The sequence below is a fragment of the Sus scrofa genome, chromosome 15 (assembly GCF_000003025.6).
Source record: "Sus scrofa isolate TJ Tabasco breed Duroc chromosome 15, Sscrofa11.1, whole genome shotgun sequence".
Classification (NCBI taxonomy): domain Eukaryota; kingdom Metazoa; phylum Chordata; class Mammalia; order Artiodactyla; family Suidae; genus Sus; species Sus scrofa.
The window spans coordinates 32341642-32361239 of record NC_010457.5 but is presented as its reverse complement, the minus strand read 5'-3'; the positions used below and the strand labels follow the sequence as shown (position 1 = coordinate 32361239).

Below are 19598 nucleotides of genomic sequence, written 5' to 3'. Positions count from 1 at the left end.
GAAACTGAGGCTTTAACAGATACAAACTATTGCCTTTGGAATTGATTGGCAATGAGATCCTGCTGTGTAGCACTGGGAACTATGTCTAGTCACTTATGATGGAGCATGACAATGTGTGAAAATAGAATGTGTACATGTATGTGTAACTGGGTCACCATGCTGTACAGTAGAAAAAAAATTGTATTGGGGAATTAACTATTAAAAATAAATAAGAAAGAAACTGAGGCAAAGTTTGACAGAGCAGGGATTTACACTCATGGACTCTCACTCCATGATCTAAGCTTTATCACTGTATTTTTATAACAGCAATTCCTAAACATCCAATAAAATAGATGTCATAAAACTGCAAAGGGTGTTTGCTTACATTTTTTTTAACCTTATATGACATACATCTCTAGGTATGATCTATAAAAACACCAAGAAAAAATGACAAGAAACTTAACTCTAATAAATTTGAAAAGGCTCCATGTATTTTGCTATTTAAGTCAGATGAAGAGGAAATGGAATAACCATGCTTACCTCAGTTACTAAACAGATTTTCAAAACAAAAACTGTAACTAGAGAGCAAGAGCTCTCGGTATACTTACTGCACACAAACAAGAAACCACCAAGATACAATGAAGACAAAAGTAAGGCAGTTTTATATTCAGAGAACAGCTGGCAAAGGAGTTTCCTTCCCCATCATTTCTCACCTGTCATCAAAAATTTTGAGAAAATAATTTTCATTGTTTTGAGAAAAGAATTATTGGTCCTCGATAAGCATTTGCTTTCTCTATTGCTTTCTTTTCCTTATAAGATTTCCAAATAACTGAGGGTCAAACAATTTGGGGTCAACGTGACTATGGCTTCTAAGTATGCGAGAATCTGATCCAAAAGAACATCAAGAAATGGTAAATCAAGAGCTGAGAAAGAGAAATGGGATTTACTGCAAGAAAGCCTGCGAGATGATCACAGGCGCTTCATGGAAACGGAAAACATGCCCCCCCCCCCCCCCCCCGGCAAAAGAGAGGAAAGCGGGATATGAAAGAATAAAAGAGAGCGTGTCATTTCTGATAAAGGCTGGGTGGTAAAGATTTGGAAGATGCAAGAAATGAGGGCTCCAGAGGAAGAGGCACAGGAAGAGACACGATTCCCCAGATCCTTTAAGATTTGTTTGAAAACGGCCAGGGTTGGGAGAAGGGTTAAAAAGGAGCTCACTGGAAAAGGAGGGATGCAAAACTGAGGCATCAGCTCAAAAGAAATAAACAACAAAACGACTAACGAGAAGACCTGAGTCAAAGCCGTGTGCAGGGCAGAGGACCGGGAGCCGCAGAAGGACAAGGTCGGGCCAGGTGCCCGAGAGAGGGTGGGAGGGACAGAGAGACATGAGTGGGTAGGGCGGACGCCGGGAGACCCCGGGTCGTGGAAAGGGAGGCCTGCAGTACGCAGAAGGGGCCGACTTGGCGGGGGCGGGTTCAGGACGCAGGGGAGCGCGGGCTGCTGGGCAGGGCCTGCTCTCCAGAACCGGCGGGGGTCCACAGCGGTGTGCGTGGAGAAGGGGGAGGGGTGGGCCACGCCGTGTGGCCGGCGTACTGCCTCGGTCCCCACCTGACGCGCGGACGCCCAGAGTCCCCAGCCGGTGCGCGCGTCGTCCGTCCTTACCTGGCGCGCCCACGCCCACAGCCCGCACCTGACGGCGGCGCGTCGGGAGTTTATTGCCGGAAGTCGCTCGCCGCGTACCGGGGAACGCCGCAGGCAAGCCCCGCCCCCAGCCGCGCTGATTGGCCAGCGCGGCTCCGCGTGGCTGTGTTGCTACCCTGATGCCCGAGTCTGAGGAGCGCGCTTGCGCAGTGGGCGTCGCCCGCTTGGGCCCAATTTGCCCACGCCCGCACTGGTGCAGTGGGCGTGGGCGGGCCCCAGGTTCCATGTGTTGGTACCTGGCAGCAGAGAAGCGCGTTGGATACTTGATTTTTTACTCCCCAGTCGACGGCAGACGGATACTTAAATCTGCTCACCCAACCTGCCCAACTTTCCAACCCAACTGCTGCCCAGAAATAATCTGAATTTTGAGAATGTAGCTTTTATTTGCCCTCAATTCACCTGTACACCTAATTGCTAGAATACAGAGTTTTAAGGCTTAGGTGCTTTCTATTTATAAACGATTTAGAGTTTTGCTCTTCTCTTTGTGGAAGGTTGGAGGATCAAGTCTCAACCTGTGGGGTTTTCCCAGTTAGGAGAAAAGAATGTGGGGTAGTAGCATTAGTGCCACAAGTTCATGTGCTCAACACATAGTGAGGCCAACAAACTAAAACGGGTTTGGAGCACAGAAAGGTTTATCAAAGGGCCAAGTAAGGAGATGGGTGGCTTGTGCCCCCAAAGCCCCAAACTCCCCCAAGAGTTTCAACAAAGCACTCCCCCCCACACACCCCACCCCACCCCACCCCACCCTCCACACTCTCAGCATTGTGGAAGTTCCTGGGCCACAGCAGCAACCCAAATAACTGCACTTACAACACCTTATCCTTAACCCTGGTAGATAACTCCTCAGCAAATAATTTTTAAAGGCCAGGGTGTCACAGGAGTTAACATCATCATTCCTTAGGCTCCAGGAGTTTGGGGCTGTATGCTCATGATCCTCAAGTAGTTAACATCTTCCATTTGGTGGGGGGTTTTCACGTCTGTAAAACAACTCAGGAAATATTCACTAGATACTATTATCTGGGTACTTCAGAAGGGAGCTAAAGCAGAGGATGTGGGGATCCCCTAGGATCCTGCTCAGGTACTGTGGGAGGGCAGGGGAGGAGCATGGCTCTGGCCTCTGACTGCAGTGTGAGCTCCTAGGGTTCATATCAGAGCTGGGGTTATTAACTAAGGCTTTAATCTTTCTCTGCTTCACTATTCCTACCAGTGGAGACAGTAGTGGTGTTTACCTCACAGAATCATTACAATTAAATGAATTAATATATTCAAAATATTCAAAGCAATGCCTGGTGTATGGTAAGCAGTATATAAGTATTTGCTCTTAGTATATTTTTTAAATAAAATGTGCATTTGTATATTTGGAACTCACTGCAGGAAGCACACAGTATTCATATTTTAGAAAAATATTTTTGTAAACTATTCCTGATGTGCTTATTACAATAGTGTTCTTTGACTACATGCCTTTAAAATACTGTAACAGTGATTGTGGGCAGCAGGTCAGCAATATTGCTTGCATATCCCCAATTTAAGAACCAGTCCCTTTGTGAGTCAATTACACTTGAATTAAAAAATAATAATCAGTGTAAAACTACAATGTCACGCTACATGTCTCTATAAATTTGTCAAAAGCCATAAACCGCACATCCCTAAAAGCAAAACATAACATAGAAGTTCCTGCATGGAGCAGTGGGTTAAGGATCCAGCATTGCTGCAGCTGTGTTGCAGATCACAACTGCAGGTTTGATCCCTGAACTTAAAAAAAAGTCCCCCTTCTTTCTTCCTCTTTTATGCTTACAGATTATTCCACTGAGTGGACATAACAGTAGTTTAGATAGTCTCTATGGGTAAGCATCAGGGTCTTTCCACCATATGGTGGTGATGGGGTCTTGGCTTGGCAATGTCTACCAAAATTCCACATGCAAGCAATTATATTTGTCCTAAGAATTCCAATTATAGTAATTTACTTGCAAATACACCACCACAAATTTTAAAAATAAACAAAAAACCCTCATCCATACAGTTATTCATTATTTTTAATGGCATAACCTTGGAAAGAACTTAATACTCACTACACAGCAGGCTCTATGCCATATATTCTGCTTGCCTTTTCCTCAAAATAACCCTAGAAGGTCAATCTTATTACCATGTTTTGAAGATGAGGCCCGAGGCTTCCAAAAAGATCAGTAACCTTGATAGGACCATACAAGTAGGCAGACATGGATCAAGGGTGGTGAAGTGGTTTGTCTGACACAATCCACCAGCCCAGGGAAGCTACAAGGAGCAGGCCTGTTTTAAGTGTTCCTCTTTTCCCCCAGCACTTCTAATCTTTATCATTCACTAAACAACCACAGTATCTTGTAACTTCTTTCAGTTATTTAAATCCCAGCCCAGCACTGCCCTTGACTTTAAAAAAAAAAAAATCTATTTTGCAAGAAGATTGTAAGATCTCTGAAGGCAGAGACTAAGGTCTTACACTTTATGGAGTCCTGAAAATCTATTCTCTGTGGAGAAGAGTGGGAGAGACTGGCCACCCACCCAGCTGAAATCATTGAATCTAAACATAATAAGAGCTGAAACACTGGGAACACATCCATCTTCAAAGTTACTTCAAATGTGGTATTGAAGTTGGCCTGTCATGGTACGGTTATTTCCATGCTGGCATATGCTTCTTTCATTTCTCTATGGCTTTACATGAGAAGCAGGCAATAAAATAAGCTATGATAGACTGTTAGAACCACGAGAGAACTTTGCCGTGAAGCCTAAGCTCTCCTTGTAGATGAGGCCACACCTTCAAGACTCGCGCAGCTGGTGTCGGAACAGGGCGCTGGAGCCAAGCCTCCCGCTGAAAACACGCTTCTCTTTTCCTGACAGGATAGAGAACAAGTGTCTGCTGTAATCTGAGCCTCAGATTCCCAGATCCCTCCCCCTACACCACAAATGCTAGTGCACCCCACTCCAGGAGTTGGGCTTGGATGCTAAGGTGTCTGCAGCCTATTACCCACAGCATCTCTGAGCTGGTTTTCTGACTGGCCCAGACTTCCAGTCCCCTCAGGTCTCTTGCCCATCATAATGCTGTCCCTCTGCTTAGTGGGGGCACAGCTGACCAGGTCCTCCTGGGAGCTAGTGCAGAAGCGCAGCCTCGGGGTAAGGTGGGCAGTCTGTTCAGGAAACCTTCCAGAGGTGAGACATGAGCAGAGCACAGGCGCTCCAAGAGGTTGAGCGGGAAGCTGCAGGGGCGACAGGTCAGCGTGAACAGAGAAGATGAGCATGGCTGCTGTTTGACCAGCAGGTGGGTGAGGAGACACTGGAAACGGTGTGGCTTGGGGAAGCCAGGAGAGAAAATCAGTTGTGGGTGAGCGCGCCTGTGACCCCACCAGCCCCACGTGGAGAGGACCTGTATGGACGACCTAGAATGCATTGTGAGGGGCACAGGCTGTGAGGCCACGCAGCCACCTAGGAGATGTCCAGCGGTGGTAAGCCAGCTCTTCAGAGAAGGGGAGAGAGGCCCTGATTTGCAGTGTTGGATAATTTCATGGTGTAAATACTCCCTTCATGGCCAGTTTCAAGCCACTGATATGACGTGATGGAATGAGAAGCTGGGAAGATGAACAGGCTACCGTGAACCATCAGGGGTCTGTGTCAGCTGAAAGCCCTGATGGCTGCTGATATTTCCCATTTCTTAATGAGACCTCATCCTAGTGTATTTTTATTAGAGTGTTTATAAGTATCATATAGTCCAGTCATGATAATTTTCTGTGTTTCTGGTTAGGGTCCCTAGTGGTACAAATGAGGACAGTGGTACCACAGAGACCCTGTCACCAGGGCTACAGTGAAAACTTAATAAATTGAAGACAGCAAAATTGTCCACTGAACAGCTGGGGTTTCCAAGCAATTTTGTCAGCAGAAGTTTACTGCTTTTTTGATTGAATTGAAAAAAAAAAGCAGAACGAATAGAAAGGCAGTATTTTAAATGCATCTGGGTTTTGGGGGTTTTTTGGTTTGGTTGGTTGGTTTTTTTTTTTTTTTTTTTTTTTTTTGTCTTTTTGCCATTTTCTTGGGCTGCTCCCACGGCATATGGAGGTTCCCAGGCTAGGGGTCGAATTGGAGCTAAAGCCTCCCGCCTACGCCAGAGGCACAGCAACTTGGGATCCGAGCCGCGTCTGCAACCTACACCACAGCTCAGGCAACGCCAGATCCTTAACCCACTGAGCAAGGCCAGGGATCGAACCTGCAACCTCATGGTTCCTAGTCGGATTCGTTAACCACTGAGCCATGACGGGAACTCCCAAAATGCATCTGGATTTTAGTAAATCATCAAAGTAATGTGCTACATAATTTTGGAAAATTAATTCTGGTCTGGTTATGAGCAATAACATGATGAAATAGTTAATGGGCTGCATTAATCATTCTCCCAATAATGTCTAGGAGAAAAGGAAGTTAAACAAATCCAGCTTTAAAAACCAAGTGGAATTGAAATGGGTGAAAATGTCAACAAATGATTCTTATCTTTTGGAGAAGTGTCTAATGCACACATGGAAATAAATAACCGGAACACAGAAATTTCGCTTCTCTGCTCAGATGAAAACCACAGCCTCATCTAAAGTGCTGAAGATGGCAAGACGGAGAGAGAGTTCTTGAGCCATCAGTAGTCTCCATCTGAGGGACCAAGTTGGTGAAAGCCAGCCGTGGCCTGGAGAATAGGTTTGTACAAGGGCCAGAAGTCGTTTCTGTGTCCACCGGGACCTAGTCTCACTGGGACGTCATAAACAAGTGAGGCATCTCCTGACCAGTGACAGCTCACCTTTCTCTAGCTGCAGGCCCATGGAGCCTCATTCCAGGCATCTTAACCCACCTCGAAGGACAGGAGAAGCAAAGAATAGCAAAAATACCAACAATTTTTCTCAGTCTCTCTACAAATGATCTTTGCTTTTACTCCCACATAAAAGCCAGGGTAATGTAAGTGACATGAGCCGTGGGTGGGTATAGCATCCTTGAAAGTCTAATATTTCAGGATGATGTAAAGAATGACATGCAGGAATTCCCGTTTTGGCTCAGCAGTTAATGAACCCAACTAGGAACCATGAGGATGTGGGTTCCATCCCTGGCCTGGATCAGTGGGTTAAGGACCCAGCGTTGCCATGAGCTGTGGTGTAAGTTGCAGATGCGGCTCAGATCCCATGTTGCTGTGGCTGAGGGGTAGGTAGGCCAGCAGCTGCAGCTCCAATTCAACCCCTAACCTGGGAAGTTCCATATGCCAGTGGGTTCGGTCCTAAAAAGCAAAAAAAAAAAAAAAAGGCAACTTCTCTTCTGAAGTCATTCTTCCTGGAAGCACTTCTCTACTAGGTTTGAGCAGACTGAAGGAAAGAGAAGCAAAGTAAAAGCTAGGAGTGCATTTAGGCAGGGAGCCCAATCCTGGGTGCATATTTGATAAAAATCCTGGAAAATCTTTGAGGCACAGCCAAACTGAGGAGGGGGGCTCAGGACAATGACTTATACCACGAGTCAGAGAAGGCAACTGGTCAGCTCAGTCAAGGGAGGACCAGGAGAACAAGATGATTCCTGCATTTCTGGGGAGAGCGTTGCCCCCATGGATGGAGAACTGTACAGAATAAAGTCAGAGGTGATGATCTGATGTTACTGCAGAGCTAAGGGAATCCGCAGGAAATCTGGAAAAACAAGGTGAAATTATAGTTTCTAGAGAGAACATTCCAGGCACCATTACCTTCCAATGCCTGCATGTAACTAGATAGTCCTATATGGTATAAATTGCTATTTATTTTTCTCTTTAAGATACCAGAAGCAACCTCCTATTTTTTCTATTATCAGCATCATTACCCTTGAAAAATGAAGATGAGGAGTTCCCTGGTAGTGTAGCAGTTAAAGACTCAGCATTGTCACTGCTGTGGCGAAGGTTGGATCCCTGGCCCAAGAACTTCCACATACTGTGGGTGCAGGCAGAAAAAAAAAAAAGAAGAAGAAGAAGAAGAAGAAGAGGAAGTTAAAACACTCCCAATAAACAAAAACTGAGAGGATTTATAACTAGCAAACCTGCCCTACATGAAAGACTAAAGGGAGTCCTTCAGGCTGTAGGGAAAGGACACCAGACCGTAACTGGACTCCATGTGAATAAAGAAAGAAAAGCTAATAAAGGCAACCACATCACTAAATTCAAGAGATGGCACAGTGTATGTTTTGGCAGTAACTCTTTTTCTGCTCAGTTCTCAAATTATCAGAAGGACCCTGTTGGAACACAGAGTTAGGTGCATGTTTTTTCTGGGACAAGGAGAGTGACACAGTTATTGCTTTGGGTGCTTGCCATGTACTCCATTATCAGTGAATGAGTGGAGGGTTCCCTCTGGCCATGTGGAAGTGAGTTCATCTGCCCAGCTATTAGCACTTTAGCTGCGGGATGTTTACATTCTTTTGCTTTTATTCCCCACACCCATTTTTGGCAAATTAAATCATATTAATTCATGTTTAGGAAACTTGTGTGAGAAAAGAAATCACAAAGTTGGTTCTGCCTGGAGCGCTGATATTGTAATCCACTTGTGCATAAGCTGATTCTTTAAACTTCTAGGACAGAACCAGGCAGAGCACTTAGAACATAATTTAGGACCTTCTAAAAGCCACTTTAAAAGAAGATGAGGAACAATTAAAATGTGAAGGTCTCAACGTCATGTTAGTAGAATCATCAATGAACTTGCCTGGCGATTTTCAAAGGCAGAGAAATTTTGGTACCAAAATCAAATTTTGTCTTCAATTGAACCCTGATTGACATTTTCTAGCATGTCATGAGTGGGGTTCACCATTTTATACTTCCACTCAAGCCCCCTAAATCAGCATCACTCACCAGCTGTCAGATACCTTGCCCTTATTGGAGGGGGCTTACATGTGTCCTGGGCCATTGTAAATTAGCTGGTTGGCTGGGACTTGATGAGACTTTTGTGCACAGCTGCTATCTCTTGGCTCCATGATCCACGGGTGACATGTAGGTAGCTACTGATGGAAATTCCCAAGGATTAATGTGGCTATCCTGTCAAGTTGCCCCGGGGGCGGTAGCAAGTCTTGAAACATTAGCTTAGTTTCTGTTCGTTGGCCCCACTGTCTCATGTTGACACGTTGCAGCAAAAATAAGCCAGACATTTATCCTTTCCTCTGCTTCTCCATCCAACTCTAAAAACTACTTTTCAAGGCAATGTGGATATTCTAACTAGCTCAAAGTCATGTACAAGGGAGTAGATAAAAGAGAGTCAGGAAGATCAATATTTCATACCAGGAGAGAAAGTACACTGGTAGCAAGAATTCAGCCAGTGTTATGAGCCAAACAACCTCAAAGGTCCATGGAAATTAGATGTATTTTAAAGAAAAATCTTCCAAGAAAAATAAATAACTTACTTTGTGCAGGTGTTTCCCCTTTGAAGGACAGTTGTGCTGTCTACAATAGTTGTTAAAGCTATCAAACCTTAAAAGGGTATTTATAGGAAGGAAACACAGATTTGCTGTGATTCCTGCTGTCACTAGTAAAGTGCCCTCTTGCTCTACCTCTTATTATCCTGGGATGGAAGGAAAATTGCCCAGTAGACAGTGCCTGCACAAGATCTTGCAAAAGCTGGGCTTTCAGATAACTTGTAAGTATCATACACTTACATACAAAAGTCTTCCTACTTTATCAAAGTTCTGCTCAAATGTCACCTTCTCATTAGACCTACCTTTAGTATTTCACTTAAAATTGCAACTTTCTGAGTTCCCGTTGTGGCTCAGCAGTTAACAAACCTGGCTAGTATCCATGAGGATGCAGGTTTGATCCCTGGCCTTGCTCAGTGGGTTAAGGATCCAGCATTGTCATGAGCTGGTATAGGTCACAGACATGGCTCAGATATGGTGTTGCTGTGGCTGTGGCATAGGTCAGCAGCTATAGCTCCAATTAAAGCCCTGGCCTGGGAAGCTTCATGTGCCACAGGAGTGGCCCAAAAAAAAAAAAAATTGCAACTTCCCCCAGACACTCTGAAACCCCCTCACACTGGCCTGTTTTTTCACCCTTATTAGTTTATGAGTTTATGAATTTATTTATTACTGCTAGGATATAAGCTTCGCTAGGGCAGAAATTTTTTTCACATTTGTTCACTGATGCACCCCAGCTCCCAGGATGGTGCCTGGTACACACCAGACACTTAACAGATGATTGTTGCGTAAATAAATAAATAAATGAGACACATTTCTTGTAAAAAAAAAAAACGTTAAATATGAAGGTTCTTGTTCTAAACCAGAAGATTCCATTGATCTCAAAATACAGATACTGTTGCTTATTTACATGATAAAGTTTAATGTTGCTGTGGCCTGAATGTTTGGATCTCTCAGAATTTATAAGTTGTGAAGTTAGACAGTGAAAGACAAAAATCATATGATATCACTTATATGTGGACTCTTTAAAAAAATTATACAAATGAACTTATTTGCAGAACAAAAACAGACTCACATACTTTGAAAAACTCATGGTTACCGAAGGGGACAGGTGTGGGAGAGGGGTGGGCTGGGGGTTTGGGATTGGCACACACACACTGAGGTGTATCGAATGATTGACCAACGGGGACCTGCTATATATCACAGAGAACCCTACCCAGTATTCTGTGATAGTCTGTGGGGGGAAAGAACATGAGAGAGAATGGATATGGGTATATCTATGACTGAATCACTTTCTTGTACAGCAGAAATTATCACAAACTTGTAAATCAACTATACTTCAATAAAACTTATACAAGTAAATATCAAAAAATTCATGAGTTGAAATCCTAATGCCTAATGGGATGCATTAGGAGGTGAGGCCTTTAGGAGGTGCACAAGGCATGGGGAGGAGCTCTTATGAATTACAGTGGAGCCCCCCTGACCCACTCCCTTGCTCCCTCTACCCTGTGAGGACACAGAAGGTGCTGGATCCAAACCTTTAGAACAATGAGAAATAAACTTCTGCTGTTTATAAGCCACCTAGTCTGTGACATCTCGTTATACGGCCCAGCACACTAAGATAGATGTTCTCCTTACTTCCTTCATTCGCTGTAGAACGTTAAGTGTTAATTTGCTAAAGCAATCTTTAGAAAGAAGGACAAAGCTGGAAGCATCTGATTTTGGACTATATTGCAAAGCTAAAATAGTTAACACGGTGTGGTACCAGTGTAAAAACAGACACACAGGTCAATGGAACAGAATTGAGAGCCCAGAAATAAACCCAGGCATATATGATCAATTACTCTACACAAAGAAGGCAATTACAGATGCTGCTTGAATAACACAGGTTTGAACAGTGCAGGTCCACTTATACATGGATTTTTTTCAGTGATAAGTACCATGTACTGTACAATCCAGGACTGGTTGGATCTGAGGCTAGAAAGGGCCGACTATGAGTTATACTCAAGTTTCAACTGTGTGGAGGGTCAGCGCCCCAACTCCTACATTGTTCAAGGGTCAACTGTATATACAAATATTGAATAATTATGTCAAACATCTAAAGCTAGTATAATGTTATATGTCAGTTAAAAATTAAGTAAATAGGAGCAGTGGTTAACGAATCCGACTAGGAACCATGAGGTTGCGGGTTCGGTCCCTGCCCTTGCTCAGTGGGTTAACGATCCCGCGTTGCCGTGAGCTGTGGTGTAGGTTGCAGACTCGGCTCGGATCCCAAGTTGCTGTGCCTCTGGTGTAGGCCAGCGGCTACAGCTCCGATTCGACCCCTAGCCTGGGAACCTCCATATGCCGCGGGAGCGGCCCAAGAAATGGCAAAAAGACAAAAAAAAACAAAAAAAAAAGTAAATAAATAAAACACTTCTAATCATGTCCAAAAAAAAAGATATTAATTTGCTTTTGCTCCGCATGAAGATTTCCCCATATTAACTAGAGATACAAGGTGGGGATGAGGGAAGAGGATGCGGAACAGGAGACATGTGAGCATAAACAATAAGCAGGGGCAGACGATGAAAAAGGAGGACAACCAGCCTGTGGTTTATAAAGCAGCAAATATGGAAAGATCAAATACACGTGTGTCAGCCTGCTCTTGGTTAAATAGGCCTTGATGAAATCTGTACAACACACGTGATGTGAGTTTTATGGAAACTAAAACAAAGGGCCAAAATGTCTTTCTAAAATTGTTGCTTAAAAAGGAGACAGGTTGCATATTTTAAAATTATTTATCACCGTTTTTTTTTCATTAAAACAATATAATAGATGGGATGTACTACGCTTAATAGAAAGACCTAGAAAAGCCTAAAGAAACATCTACAGGAGTTCCTATTGTGGTTCAGCAGAAACGAATCCAACTAGTATCCATGAGGATGCAGGTTCAATCCCTGGCCTTGCTCAGTGGGTCGGGGACCCAGTGTTGCTGTGGCTGTGGTGTAGGCCAGCAGCTACAGCTCTGATTTGACCCCCTAGCCTGGGGGCGGCCCTAAAAAGCAAAACAAACAAACAAAAAAACATCTACAAACAATCTATAATTCCACCACTCAGAAACCACAGTTATTTTAAAATGAAACCCTGTTTTTAAGCCTCAGATAGTTAGACAGGGAACACTTGCCTTTGGAAACAGAAAGCTCCAGGCAGGGACACATGTGAGTTCATGTGTTTCAGGACAGCCTCCCCCCCTCCCCACAAGCTACTTACATTAGAATTACCTGGTGCATCTCTTTAAATGCAGATTCCCAGGTACCGTCGTGGGTACTGGGAATTGCCGGGGTGAGGTCTGAGCATCTGCTAATCTTCAGGCCACTCAGGAGATGCCAGTGCTCAACACAGTCCAACTGCTGGCCTAGATTTGTTGGTCCCAGATTTGCCAGGATGTATGCAATATGATCACTGGACTAGCTTGTCAAAGCGGCCGTCCCGTCCCCACGTGATTCCGTCCCCTTGATCGTGGTAAAAGCTGCACCCTTCCACTGCCCAGAGTCCTTCCAGTTGATTCTGTGGAGCCAGATTTGGAAACCCCTGCTTTAGGACAATTTTCTATTTTTGTTAAGCCCTCGAACTCTTTGTTCCAATGACCGGGCTTTCAATCACATGTAAAATGAACAAAGGCTGCTACTGTTGGAATCAGAGAAATTTGGGCAAAGCTCGGGTCTCCAAGGTGCTCACAGGGCCCAGCAGCCCAAACGCCACTGCTGGGCAAGGGAAGGCCCCGTGGGCGGCACACAGGGCCCTGCTCAGTGGCCGGAACTGCAGCCTCTGAAACTGTCATATATTTGACCTTTCACAGGGGACACAGCAGAGAGGCCAGCATCTAGCAGTCAAGTCATAAACACTTATGGAACAGATGAGGTCTGAGAGGAGCAAAGCCCAGTTCACTCAGGTGTCCAATGTGCTCTGGCACTTGGCCAGTGTCAGTGCCAACATGTGACACGGGAAGACAGAATCAACTCGACGGGTCCTGGTCTGTACACGCTGTGTGTGCATGGCATCCTGTGAACAAGGCTGGTCTCACAGAAAACAAGGACTTTTCCAGCAAATGGTGTCAGGAGCACCAGCCACAACTTCTGAGACAAAACTAAATGTGAAATTACTCGGCACACTTGACCCAGTGTCAGACCCCAAGAGTGCTTTTCATGGTGGCGACAGGAAAATGGTAAAAGCATTTCAAGTAGCCTTTTGGTTAGAAAAAGTGCAAAAATAAGAAGAAAGCGTTCTACAGCAGGGCCTTGCCAAGAGTGCAGCAAACCAGAATTGTCTGGCTCTCCTGGCTTCTGGAGTTTAACTTAACCTGTGCTTTGGTGCCCCTTCTGCTCACAGACTTCTCCCCAGAAGAGGTTAGACGGCGCCCTGAAATTTCACACGGGTGTACCACCCAGATTAAGATACGGAACACTGCATGCTTTTTTGAGCAACTACATGGCATTTATTTTGCCAAAAGGAATGGAAAGAGGTCTGTGTTACATACCTGAGCCCTTTCCACTTTTTCAGTTGTAGCAGAATCTCCCGAGGGAACAATGGAATATTCTAATTCAGGTAGTTGAAGGAGAGTTTAATAAAGGGACGGTGTACATAGGTGTGGGTAGGGTTTGGGAAACCCGGGAGGTATGGTGTAGTCCCTGGGGCTAGAGAACCTGAATGCAAGTCCCCTGTTGGCACTGGGTGAGCAGAGTCACCCCAAGAGCATGAGTCTGAAGAGGCAGGACCTCTGACCTGATGGCCCAGGACAACACGTTTGTGGTTATGGAAACAGCAACATCTTATTGCTGATGAGTAGATGCAGTGATGCTGTCTATAGCGGATTCGAAGGTGAACTTCAGTTCTTTTTATGGCTCGCACACAGTGACTTGTTAAATGTGTAACTGAATAATTTAATTTAGTGTGACATAGGAGAGGAGATCCTCTTTAAACGAGGTCTGAATCAGGCAGTGTTTTCTACTGGAATCCTCTGTCGCTCATGGGGCCAGATGAACGGGGACTGGAAGTGGGGGATGGAGACGTGGGTGTGGGAAAGTGGGAATATGGAGGGATGTGAGTGTGGGAGACAGGATTGTGGGGGATGAGAATATGGGGGGATGGGGATGTGGGGGTGGAGGGTGGGGATGTGAGTGTGGGGGAATGGGGGTGTGGGAGATGGGGATGTGGGTGTGGGGGATGTGGGGCTGGGGGATAGCGATGTGGGGGGATCGGGACCAGGTGTTGGGGGATGGGGTCATGGGGTGGGGAGGCCTGTGATTACTGTCTGGTTTTGACCGGCCCTCCTACAGGGGCTGTGACGGCTACAAGAGCCTCTCAGTTTTTTCTCCCCACAGTAGGTGAGACTAAGTTGCATAGTTGTCTCCTGTGGTTGGCCATCCTCTGGGAAAACCCAGCAGGTCTGGCTCTGGGTAACCAGTTCCCCCTGAGGGCGGACTTCATAAGCAGAACTGAGAGCTGGGGAACCACACAGTGTGGCCCCCAGAGTTTTCACCCAGACCTGTCCCCGCGAAGCCTCCATCAATTTCCCTGTTACAGGTCAAGTTTTCCTGCCCCAGGACTAGTTCCCACACAGACTTCTGCTCCACTAAACTGTGATTCTCCATCCACCTGCCTGTCTCCATGTGGGGGCAGCGGTTTGCCCCGTGATCTCAGTTCTCTGATGCGTCTATGAAAAGCCTTTCACTCGTAAAACCTCAGAGGTGGCGGCATCCAGGCTCCTTCTCTGCCAGACCGGAGCCAGTTGTTAAGGCCGCGGGTACGTCTGAGCTCCGGCGCCTTTGGACCCAGGGAGGCAGGTTCAACCTTCTGTCCGCCTGCAGGTCCAGCCCCTGCACAGCCGGAGCCTGAGCCTGCTCCCGCCCTGGCCGGCCAGCTCCTCCTCTCTCCTCTGGGACCAACGATGGGGATGGGACGCTGGCGGCCTCTGCAGATAGAAAAAAAAGCAGTGACATGGATTCTCCTCTAGAGGAGCCGGAAGGAACCCTCCCCCGCCAACATATACATTTTAGGACCCCGACCTCCAGCACTGAAATCAACTTGTAGTTTAAGGTCATTTGCTATAGCAGCAACGGGAGCTGTCATCGGGTAGATTCCAGGGGGCAAGTGGCGGAGGCACCGAGGTGGGAAAGAAGAAGGCTGTTGGGGGGAGTGGGGTTGGGGTGAGCGCTCGCACCGGGGGACACCTCCACCCGCAAGAAACTCAGGTGGCCCTGGATCGGCTGTGGGACCCTCCCTGAATGAGCAGCCTTGTCAGAGGAGACGCTCTGCATCCGCCGGACCCTCCATCCGTCCAGGGCAGCGCCCCTCGCATGGTATTTGCCTGCTGCTCACCACCCACTTTGGTCATCACTGCAGTGCCCCCTTGGGAAGAAAAATGCAACAGAAATAAAGCAAAAGCAGATTTTTTTAAAAAGAAAAAGGACCACCTGAAGGGTATTATGGCAGTTTCAGAACTCTGTTCACCTGACTCCAGGGGCAGCTTTTGGGTTTTGAGCTGCTCACCCTAGGCCCTGAGCCAGGTCAAGACAGCCGACACATACAGCACAGAGAATGAGGGAGGCACTTCTTTACCAAACCTTTCCTGCTAATCCGCCTTCCTTCTGCAGCACGAAGAGAAGCTACAAATGCAAGATGCTGTGTAGGCATTCCACCCTTTAAATATTAATCCAGACTTAATGTATGTTTGGAGTAATAATCCCTCCAAAGGATTCCCAACAAATCTTCAAGCAAAATAGAATTAAATCCAATTAGGCTCAGCTTTAAATATGATTGGAAGCAAAGGCACACATGTGTGACTAGGCTAGATAACAGAAGGCTGTTTCAAGCACAGAGAGTGACTTACACAGCAGCACCATGGCCCAGCTGGGGCTGTTCAGGCAGGAGTGCTCAGGAGGGCACAAGTCGTCAGGCCAAGGGCTATACACTGCATGTTGGAGGTACCAGGCCCCCAGGCTGTGGTCTTGGGACCCTTGGCAGCATATGCCACACATACCCTTCAACTTGGCATCGTCCAAAAATCCAGCATCTTTCACTGTGTCTTCCTGTCTGGTCCTGGGTCTCCTGTTTTTTTTATACTAACACAGGTGCCAGGAGTTCTGCCCACCCTACCACCAGGAAACAGCAAGTACTGAACATGTCTGTGTCATTGTGACATTTTTTGAAAATATTTCATCTTGAATAAAAAGGACAAAGATGAAATAAGAGATGCTAAGTCCTACACCTCTTTATCCAAAACCCAAGGGAAGGAGCTCCTGTCGTGGCTCATTGGAAACCAATCTGACTAGTATCCATGTGAATGCAAGTTCAATCCCTGGCCTTGCTCAGTGGGTTAAGGATCCAGCGTCACCGTGAGCTGTGGTGTAGTTTGCAATGCTCGGATCCTGCATTACTGTGGCTGTGGTATAGGCTGGCAGCTGTAGCTCTGATCTGGCCCCTAGCCTGGGAAACTCCATATGCTGCGGGTATGGCCCTAAAAAAATTTTTTTAAAAAAAAGACAAAATCCAAGGGAAATACAATACAGTTTCAATATTTCTATAATAATCACTTTTTTTAACTGAAGGGTATAAACACCAAGTTGGGCATTATTCAGAAACATGCTTGGCCCTGGCTAAAGAATTAAGTCAATTTTAACTGCATTTTCACACAAACCTGTTGTTTCACACCCAACTCAACATGGTAAATGAAATATTCAGGAAGGAAAAAAAAAATCATTGAATGATGTATTGGTTTCCTTTTGCTGAAGAAAAAATTAGCACAAACTCAATGGCTTCAAACATGCGAATTTAGCATTTTATGGTTCTGGAGCTCAGAGACTGAAAGGGGCCTCTTAAGCTAGAACCAAGGTGTTGGCAGAGCTGTGTTCCCATGGAAAATCCTTTTCTTGTCTTTTCTTGCTTCTGGATGCTGCCAACCTTCTGTGGCTTCAGGGACCCTTCCGCTTTAAAGCCAGCACAACCTCCCAAGCCTTACTGGCCTGCCCTCTCCTTGTTGCACTGGGCCCACCTGGATGATCCCCCACCTCCTGGTCAACTGACCGTCAGCCAGAATAGCCTAGACTTCTTTACCATGGAGCCTAACACAGTTGCTATTCTTGGGGATTAGGACTGGGACATATTGGGAGCCCTGTCCTGCCACCCCTAGAGGCGTTGCTGGTCTGCACGTTTCTGAACAGGCAGATGTCCAGAGTAGGGATGAGGGCAGGATGCCTCCCTCTGAAGCAGGACTGTCCCCGACTTGCACCACCTATCAACCCCACGGCCCCGATTCTCCAGGCTCGCCTCACCAACTGTCCACTCGGCCTCCACGCAGGCATTTCCTGCTGAAGCCTCTCGACCTGCAAGGTCTGAGGGAGAAACTCTGAGTCCAGCCCTGTATTGTCCCTGAGCCACTGTCTCAGTTATGAATGTTTATTGATTAGCCATGTGACCTGGTTAAGGTCCACCTCTCAGAGTTAGACCAGGATCTCCATGGGGAGTGCAGTTGGCTTTTGTTCCCCATCGGAGCTGCTACAGTTTAGGAACCTGCACTTGCACGAGCCACCCACTGAATGAAAAGCAGACAGAGAGATTCACAGAAGATGAACAGCAGGAGACATAGCTGTTGGTGGGAGTGTCACTGATTTGACACTTGAAGCTGAGTGTCATCAGGTTGCAGGACCAACCAGCAGCTCCCATCTTTTCCTCAGTGGGGTGAGAAGAGGCCAGGTCCCACGTCAGACCAAGGGGCTGAGCCCCAGCTGTCCCACAGACAGACCCTCTACCACGGAGCCTCCGTCTCCTCTTCCCCTCTCCTCGGGGTTGTGATATGGGCTGAGATCACTTGTACCGTCCTTGTGCCAGCCTGGCACACAGTGAGTGGCCCTGAAAGCCATTAGTTTTCCTGATCTGTTGTCAGAAAAGGCCACTGCCTCAGCATTGTCACCCACCAGCCCAGCCAGAAACTGAGCTCACTCAGAAGAGAGGGGGGGGAATTTTTTTAAAGGATGTCAATGCAGTTCCTATAATGCCGTTTAATTAACCCTTCAAAAAAGAACCTAAATTTAAGACATCTCTAAAATGATCTCGAATGGTCACCAGTGAGCAAAACGAAGATTAAGGAGTGATGACGTATTAGGTATGATGCATTTTGCTCACTGGTGACCATTCGAGATTAAAGTAGGGATCCTTGACCCTGAACAAGGTCCATTTCAATAATAACAAGTCAAGAGCGAACCCTCTGTTACTTTCAGAGGTCTTATTGAGCAAAGTGCCGAACCCTCTGTTACTTTCAGAGGTCTTATTGAGCAAAGTGCCGCAGGCAGAAGGGGCAGACTACTTGATTGAAATCCTTGGGAGGGAGCAGCGAAGAGTGCTCAATAGTCTCTCCATACTGCGGGCGAAGTTTGAGAGAAATGATTCTAATGAGAAAAGAACAAAACGTTGAAGGTCAGATACGGTACAAGGAACTGAATGTATGCCTAATTAGTGCTTTAAAGAATAACTCACCTGTGGAGACAGTGGATTGTGAGGGCTAACTCCATAATAACCATCTCTGACTCTAATTAGAGAGCTGCCCTTTGAAAGCAGAGCTCAGAGAAACAATTTGCAGATAACATCGAGAGATTTAATCATATGCCTCCTATTTGAAATTATTAGCTGCTGCTGTGCAGACATATAATCATTAATCTACCAGGTGAAAAATAGAAAACTCAGCCTTCCCACTACCTCTTCTTCTCTATTAAAAACATTTTTTCTCTGATTGGTTGTTTTCTAACTGGGAAACTTACTGCTTACATGGTGGCATATCTCCCTGCTGCTAAACTATTAATCGTTCAAATGTCCTGAGGTGATAGTGTGGAAAAGCAGCCTCCTGGGAGTTTCTCATAACCCCTACATCACTGTACAGGAGCCTGGGAAGTGGACCTGGCTCTGCAGCCCTGGGATCAGAGACTTTCTCGTGCCAGGTGCAGGGAAGAGGGGGCTAAGGAAGTATGAATGCCCAGGGTTACCTGCGCCCCCCATCCAAGTGCCCTGAGCCCTACACCCCTGGGGTACAGAGCAGGGACAGGGAAGAGAAAGCGGTGGAGTCTGTGGACCCATCACACTTCACTTGGCCTGGGATGCCCACCCCTATTTCACCTGCCATGGTGGCTGGCTCAGTCCCAGAGCAAGGGGCTTAGGGGATCCCTGGGGCTGATGGGCCTGAGAAGGGGGAACTGAACTGAAGGCCAGCCCATGGGCTATCTTTATTGCCTATGATCCAGCCTTTTAGCTAAGAGAGTCAGCCCAGAGGAGCTGGGGAGAGGGAGCCCAAAGGCGGTGGCAGCAAACCCAGGTAGGTGTTGTGCTCTATAGCCCATACCCTGTCCCTCCTCCCACAAGCCTTAAGGACCAGACTGGCTTCCTTCAAAGATGAACAGCAATGGGGAGGACTCTGACTGGGGCCAGATACTAAACAGCTGGGCAGGAAGAAGTTTCAATCCCTAGCCTGGGAACTTCTGCATCGAGAGTGC

At 46.4% G+C, this 19598-nt stretch overlaps 1 protein-coding gene across 10 annotated transcripts in view; it reads right to left on the bottom strand.

The window, feature by feature from the left end:
• FBXO25 (F-box protein 25) overlaps positions 1-1769 on the bottom strand; it is a 50354-nt gene extending 48585 nt beyond the window's left edge. For 4 of the 10 annotated variants that reach the window (XM_021076211.1, XM_021076220.1, XM_021076219.1 and 1 more), the window contains exon 1: positions 1642-1769. The gene's annotated coding sequence lies outside the window, so the exon portion shown is untranslated. Of the gene's footprint in view, positions 1-587 lie in introns of all 10 variants that reach the window. The other 6 variants (XM_021076214.1, XM_021076213.1, XM_021076221.1 and 3 more) reach the window with 3 other exon arrangements.